At 36.2% G+C, this 8,395-nt stretch overlaps 1 long non-coding RNA gene and 1 pseudogene across 1 annotated transcript; both read left to right on the forward strand.

The window, feature by feature from the left end:
• Window positions 1–439: 439 nt before the first annotated feature.
• LOC125356706 lies at window positions 440–6,982 on the forward strand. The gene is made up of 3 exons (XR_007211951.1): window positions 440–476; window positions 1,981–1,985; window positions 6,874–6,982. It is a non-coding gene; the product is annotated as an uncharacterized LOC125356706 (long non-coding RNA).
• A 723-nt stretch (window positions 6,983–7,705) lies between these two features.
• Window positions 7,706–7,865, forward strand: LOC125341931 (annotated as a pseudogene).
• Window positions 7,866–8,395: the final 530 nt, after the last annotated feature.

The raw sequence follows: 8,395 nt of genomic DNA on the forward strand, positions 1-8,395 counted from the left end.
GTGCTCTACATCACTGGCCATATAAAGAAAGGCAAATCGAAACAACATTGAGATTCCATCTCACCCCAGTTAGAATGTCCTATATCAAGAAAACTAACAATAACAATTGTTGGAGGAGATGTGGCCAAAAGGGAACCCTACTTCGTTGTTGGTGGGAATGTAAACTGGTTCAGTCACTCTGGCAAGCAGTATGGAGATTCCTCAGAAGGCTAAACATAGAACTTCCCTATGACCCAGAAGCCCCACTTTTGGGTATCTATCCAAAAGACCACAAACAAAATCACAGTAATGCCACCAGCACAACAATGTTCATCGCAGCGTAATTTGTCATAGCTAGTATCTGGAACCAACCCAGATGCCCCTCCGTAGACGAATGGATCAGGAAAATGTGGTACATATACAAAATGGAATTTTATGCCTCTCTCAGAAAGAATGACATTGCCCCATTTGTAAGGAAATGGAAGGACTTGGAAAAAGTTATGTGAAGTGAAGTGAGCCAGACCCAAAGAAACATGGACTCTATAGTCTCCCTTATAGGGAATAATTAGCCCAGGTTTAGGCAAGTCACAGCAGAGGATCACAGGAGCCCAATAGCTAGCTATACCCTTATGAACTCATAATATGATGCTAAGTGAAATGAACTCCATATTATGGAAACGATTGTTATACCACAGTTGTAACTACTTTCAACATCCCATGTTTAACTGTAGCTTCTATTATTGATGATCTTCTTGTATCACCTTCCTGTGGTTGTACCTACACTATCTCTGTATCTTATCTGAGTATATTGGAAATCGTGTATACTGGTATTAGAACTAGGACATTGAAAGGGAATACGAAAATTGAGAGGCACAGGGTACAAAAAGACAAACAACTACAAAAGCAATACTTGCAAAACTGTTTGGTGTAAATGAACTGAACAACCATGGTGAAGGGGGAGGGGGAATGAGGGACGAGGTAACAAACAGTACAAGAAATGTATCCAATGCCTAATGTATGAAACTGTAACCTCTCTGTAATTCAGTTTGATATTAAAAACTTAAAAAAAGAAAAGAAAATGCACTAAGAACCAGCTAAGAAAAACAAATATTTTTCTATCATTCAATGTACATAGTTTCTACTTTTAGAACACTTTTACCTGTGTTATCTGATTGCTTCATGATTCTAAATTCACGTGTGAAATATAGCAGACATCTTCATGTGATAGTGTTTTGTAAAAAATAAACTTTATAATTAATTGCTGGGTGCTAGTGCCTCACACCTGTAATACTTGCTACCCAAGTGATTGAGATCTGAGTATTGTTGTTCAATACCAATCCAATAAAATAGATCTGAGAGACTCTTATCCTCCAATTAGCCAGCAAAAAGCCGTAAGTAGAGCTGTGACTCAGTGTTAAAGTGCCTCCCCACACACACAAAAAAAGCTATGCAAGAATTCAAGACCCTGAATCTAAGCTTCATTACTAGCACAAATTAAACAAACAATTGGTAACACATTGTGGAGTCAAAACTGAAGGAGTACCTTGAGCATCTTTTATGGAAAAACAATGAGCCCACATTGGTATTGAAAGTAGAAAGGAAATACTTGTGTATCTAATCAGCACATTAGCTGTGATTGACAAAGTTCCCATTCTAAAATCTCTCTCAGGGATAGTAATTTCCATCATTTACTCAACTCTTAGCATGAGCCAGACAGAAGTAAGCAAATTCTAACTTTCAAACTCGCCCTCTTGTGAAGAATAAATCATCCTGTTATAGTGAGACTCAAGATGTAAAATCATTTTATCCATATTAATTCCCATTGTTTTTGTGAACATCATATGAACTGTAACTGCAACTTTTGCTTTTTTGTAAAATTCAACTTGTCTTGATCATGCACCTCAAATTGTCCATTTTACTATCCATTTTTGTGAGTAATCAACAGCTTTTCCAAAGACAATACTGGGTAGGTAATGTGTATGTAACTGGAAAGGTTCTCAGAAATAGTTTAGAAAGGTCTTTGCATTTTCAGAGAAAGAGGACTGTTTCTACCACTCATTTCCTCTGTTTAGCCATGGAAACTCCAATAAATTCAAATGTCTCACACTCAATACTATAGTGTACACCTGCAATCGTAGCTACTCAAGAGGCAGAGAGAGAGTCAAGAGATTGTAGTCAAAGACTAGCCCTAGTGTGTTTTTTAGGTGTGACACTCTCTAAAAATTAAACTATAAAAATGACTGAGGGATTGACTAAAGTGTGTGGCCCTGAGTTCAAATACAAAGTACTGAAAATGAATAAAAATGGAAGTGTCTCCTGGTCTTAGTTTCCTTCTATGAAAAATGATCACATCAAACTCTGCTTTCTAAAGACGACTCCTTACTGACGAACAAAACTAAGAAGAAAACGGGGCAGAAAGCAAAGGGTAGCATATGGTTAATAGCCACCATTTATTTAGCCTGTCTTCTGAGTAGTTAATACTTCCTCAGTGAACCAAAGGAATTTTGTAGCTACCTTAGACAGAGTTTCAGTACTTCTAATTGCTTTGCTCAATTTCCTTTTGGCAGTGTATCAGGCTCAGTTGTAGAGCCAACTTTCACTGCCACTTTCTTGGAAAGCTCTGGAGGTACATTCAGTTGCTGTTCAATTTTGGTTGCTGTAGGATGAACTCTGGCTGAGGACAGGGGCAGTAAGGCTACACTGTCAAAAGAGAATCATAACCCCTCTAGAAAAACAAGACAGAGAGAGAGAGAGAGAGAGAGAGAGAGAGAGAGAGAGAGAGAGAGAGAGAAAGAAAAGAGAAAAACAAAATCAGAAGGGGAAAGCATTGATTGGTTGAAACTTTTTGTTCCAGTTCTCAAACCTAGTCACATACACATGATCACCTCCAGAGCTACTAAACATAACTGTCTGCGTGAACCAAATAAATCTCTGTAGAAAAGGATGATGCACTATTTAAAAAAGTGACTAAGGAGTATTCAGGTTAAGAAACATCTTTATAAAAAAAGCAAACATGAAAATCCTTGCACCTCTGATCATGAGTCTCAACAAATCCTCTCAACTCGAACTGCAGGAAAACAAGGGGGAAGGCTGGCCTACACTCAGAAATCTTACCTGCCACTGTGAAGAATCCAGACAGTGAAATCTAAAGACTGAAGAAAATGATTTTGACAACCTGAATAAGTCCTGAGAAAGGAGAGCTCATCCATCCTGCCTACAGAGGAAGAGCCAGAGGTAACCATCCACCCTGGAAAAGGGGTGGAGTCTGGAGCCAGATGGGGTATTTTGAAGAGGGGAAGCAAACAGGCTTCTTTAATCCTCACAGGAAGCTGAGAAATTCCATGGGAGCTGTAGGTATGGCTTCTAACTATGAGCCAAAAACAAGGAGGAGGGGGCAGGGAACTATTTTTGAGTAAAGCAGGATAGCAAATTGCTACCCATCATTTTTGTTTTGTTTTGTTTTGTTTTGTCTTGCTTGTAGTACTGGAGTTTGAATTCAGGACCTCAGACTTTCTAAGTGTATACTCTTGCCCATAAGCCATGCCTCTTGCCCTAAGTTTTGCTAGTCATTTTTCAGATAGAGTCCATCTTCCTGCATAGACATATCCGGGCCAGATCTACCTATGTGTTGTTTAGGATAATAGGCCCCACATACCATCATGCCCAGTTCTTCATTGAGAAGGTATATCATGTTTTTTGTTGATGTTTTGTTTTGTCTTGTTTTCTACCCTGGCTAACATTGAAATGTGATCCTAACAATCTCAGCTTTCTAAGAAGCTAGGTTTACAGTGAGCCACTAGCATCTGGCTTATTACCCATTTTGATAAATAAAATTGAGTTTAGTACAAGAGCTGAAGAACATAAGTGAATAATATACAATAGATGTTAGCTAACCAAGCATCTTTGTGCCTGTCAAAATTCTGTTAAGAATCCATACATGATAGGAAGTAATTTCATAACAAATACAACTAGTTGTAGAAAGAAAATGAAAAGGAGCATTAAGGTATTCCTGATGCTTAAGTCACACATTTTGAAATTATATTTACTCACAGAGATCTGCCCAAGACATTTGTTATCCCATTCTCTGGAAGGTATGCCCATCCAACTATCTAATCTGGTATCAACAGCTAAGGAGTCCATGAATCACTCTTTTTGGCTTACCATTCTGTTAATGTCTGAGATGCCTGAATTGCTAGCTGATTTGAGTCAGTATAGGATTTGCAGCATGATGGTAGACTAGCATCAGCTAATAGGAAAAGACCACAAAACCTTGAGATAACCTTGTCTGTCTTACATTCAATATGTATTCAATCATATATAACAGGAAAAATAGAAGGGCATTCATACATTACTTATTACATGCATTCTTTTTGAAATGTTGGCACAATAATATAAGTTGTAATATTTTGTTTATCTTGGACATACACAATTGATGTTTGGAAATTTATCTTAGATAATCAGTCAAGACAATTAAACATCTGCATAAGGATAATAATTATATCATTGTTTATGGCAGTGAAAAGTTTCAAACCATTTACCTAGTTTACAGTCTGTCACTTTATATGAGAAATTTTTCATCTATTAAAACTGGTTGTGGCAGTGTAATGTTTATCAGCATGGAAATTATTCCTGTCATATGGCTAAAAATGTTGACAGCATACTACATGTACAGGAAAAACAATCTAGATAAAATTGTACATGTGCCCAAATGTGCATGTGCACACACACACATATAAACACACATACATATTTCATAAAGACATAATGTTTAGGAAGCTGCTTTCATCTATTCATGAAACATTTTCTTCTTCACATTTTATTTATTACTTTTTTGCCTGAGAACATATAACTCCATTAATACTACTTGGAGTTAGATTATTAAATATACCCATAGAAAACAAATCTTATCAATATACTCATTACCATACTTACTATACCCATTTACTTAATATACTTATTATAATTCTTGTTGTACCTTGGTAGTCAATGATACAGCCCTTAACATTAATGTTAGTCAATATTTATTGGCCAATGGATACAAAATTAGTGAGATAGAGACCTTCCCAAGAAATGGATCTCATGCAGAGAAGTTGGCCTCTGACATGACAAGTCCCTATAAAAGGCATAAAACAATAGTCCCTATCCATGAACCTATGAACCAGTGAGGAAACTGCAAACAAGATTGAAAAGCATGTTTAATCATACCTATGAGACAGATATGCTGATTTCAAGTGGAAATTTGAGCTAATTGATGTCAATGGACAATAGCATTAGAAAATGATATACAGAAATATCCTAGCTGAGTGATTCAGGGTAACTAATTCAGCTGTTGTTTCTATGCCCATACTTAATCAAGTACACTTTGTAAAAATCATACTATTTTATTTTTCTTTCTTAGGAAACAAAATAATCCATTTTTATATTGCAGGGTGTGTGTGTGTATGTGCGCGCACGCGTGTGTGCAAGAAATTTGCTCATATCTGTTAGGAAAATTGTGCTTTTTAAAATGTCAAATTCATTCCATCTGTGATTTTCCACAATTTATGTGATGGTTTTGAAGTAAATAGGGTAAACATTCAATAAAAGAGAAACAGCATAAATTAAAAAGAATCCAAAGCTAAAATCATGGGACTTCTTTCCTTGGATGCTTTCCTTGGGCTACAGGTTATACTTACACTTAATTAGAAAGAAAAAAGAAAGTAAGAATGTGGATGAAGGATCATTAATAACATTTGCTCTATTGTTTTAAAATTTTCAAAGTGTTTGATTAAGAAGCCTAAAGCCTGCCTCAAACTTTTTACGTTGATTAAACTGAACTCTATTAAAAAGAAAGGGCATAGTTAGGAGCTGGTAGTTTATACCTGTAATCCTAGCTACTAAGAAGGCTGAGATCTGAATATTGCAGTATGAAGCCACTCGGTCGAAAAACGACTGGGAGAATCTTGTATCCAACTAGCCAGAAGTGGAGATGTAGCTCAAATGGGAAAGCACCAGTTTTGAATTAAAAAAAAATCTAAACAAGAGTTCAATGCCCTGAGTTCAAGCTGTAATACTGGCACCTAAATAAAAATGAAAATAAATAAAAATTAAAAAAAGGTTTCCTATGCTCCACATGTCAGAGGAGAAATGAACACAAATTAATCCTGTAAAGATGGAACTGATATTGGAGATTGGGAGGTTTATCTGTCTTAGAATATTTATTCAGATCCTACGCATTTTCGTACTGCAATTAGAAACAATAATATGTTCGGAGTGGTCTGGTTCTAACTTCTTTTTCTCAGTAAACCATTTTAGAGCATCTGTTTCCCCTTTCAGAAGTTAAGGTGTTTCTACGAAAATATCTCCTGTCTCCCATTTTAGAGGAGGATTCTCATCATTCCATCAATTATCTCATTCAATCCTTCATAAGTGTTTTCCAAGTTCATTATAATTACAACCAATTCTAGAGAAATTAACTGTTATCCAATGATATTTTTGGACAACTGGTACAAAATACTTTTCATATACTTCTAGAGCAACTTTCCAAATGGTAATGTTTATCATGATGGCTTTAAAAAATGTAATATCTTTATTGTAATGGTGATAAATGGGGGAGTATGGTTACATGAGCATGGTAATGACTGCATTTCTTTTTAAACTCTCTTATCTCCTCTCTCATTTTCTCCCACTCACCCCACCCTACTTCCCTCTCCCCCAAGTTATATACTTCCTTTCCAGGATAGTGTCGAGTATCATTGTTGCATTAGTTCATCTGTTGTCCTGCTGTTTCTGTGATTTCCTTTCCCAGACTGACAAACTTACATACAAGACAAAGGGTACAGAAAACTAAAACAGAAAATAAATAACTGGGACAAAAGAACCTCTTGTTCCCAGAGGAAAATAATGCATATTAAGCGAAGTAAACTAGGCCCAAAGAAAAGTCAGTTGCATGGTTTCCCTCATTTGTAATAACTAGAATATGTCGATGATATTCTTAACAAGAGATCTCAATAGCCCAGCTGCTAGATGTATAGGACCACACATAGTGTAGCATATCAACATGATATTCTTTTATCTTTCTCTTTCTCCAGGCTTTGCTAAATGAGTTGCAGACAGCTGTACCATTTTCTTTTAGGTATTTTGGAGCATATTTTCAAAGACAAAGGCATTTACTTACATAAGGACAACATCATTATTAGAGCCAGGATACCTTCTTCAAATTGTTTGATGATGTTATTCATAACAGAAGAAAACTGCATAATGTTTAGCTGTTTTATTTCTGTAACCTCGTTCAGTCTAGAGCAGTTCTTCAGTTCTTCAGAAGAGCACATTATCATTGAATGTGAGTTGCCTAATAGTTCCTAATAACTAAACTTAGGTTATATGTTTTTTGTTTTGTTTTGTTTTGCTTTTTGCCAGTCCTGGGGCTTAGACTCAAGGCCTGAGCACTGTCCCTGGCTTCTTTTTGCCCAAGGCTAGCACTCTATCTCTTGAATCACAGTGCCACTTCTGGCTTTTTCTGTTGATGTGGTGCTGAGGAATCGAACCCAGGGCTTCATGCATGTAAGGCAAACACTCGACTTGTAAGCCACATTCCCAGTCCCAGGTTATGTGTTTTTATCAGAAAGGTTCAATGCCAGGATAGATATCAGAAAGTTACACAGCTACTTTACATGAGGTCAGGATTTATATTAAAACAAGAATCCCAAGGCCACATTCTTAACTTCCATTCATAATATAACAACCAAGCTTTGCGCAGTGGCAGTATCGTAGCCAATGAGGTTTATCCGAGGTGCGATTATTGCTAATTGAAAACTTTTCCCATAATATAACAACCAAATGTAAATTCTAATGAAGTATCAATCACAAAGATTAATAATTTCCTCGAATGTCACTGAAGATTTACTCTAGCCTCTGCTTTGGGACAAAATATGATAATAAGGTAATCAGCTGGTATAATCCTATAGAATTTCATACAGAAAATTCATGTCCATTAACTATTAGGTGGTGTTGCCATTCTATCATTTGGTTTAATGAAAAAATTTATCAAAGTGTATTTTGTATGTCTTATGTTAGCAACTTAGAGATTTGTTCTTTAAACTTTAATTGAAAGAGTGATTTTTGCCTCTTGTAGTTTTCTGTTAGATTTCTTTGATATTTTTGTTAGCATCAAGTAGTTGTACAAGGGATTTCATTTTGACTTGTCCATACATGCATCCGATGAACTCTAATCAAACTCACTCTTCTATTATTCTCCTTCATCCCCCATTCCTCTTCTCCAAAACAGTCTTAACAACCATCATTGTTCTATTTTTCACATCAGGACATAGAGCATTTTGATCCTATTCACTTTCTTTCATTGTTTCCATTCACCTTCTGTTCTCCCAGATAGTGCTTGTTTCACATTCCTGTCCTTGTGAATATTTTGATTTTGGTG

The sequence above is a fragment of the Perognathus longimembris genome, chromosome 1, assembly GCF_023159225.1.
Source record: "Perognathus longimembris pacificus isolate PPM17 chromosome 1, ASM2315922v1, whole genome shotgun sequence".
Taxonomy (NCBI): domain Eukaryota; kingdom Metazoa; phylum Chordata; class Mammalia; order Rodentia; family Heteromyidae; genus Perognathus; species Perognathus longimembris.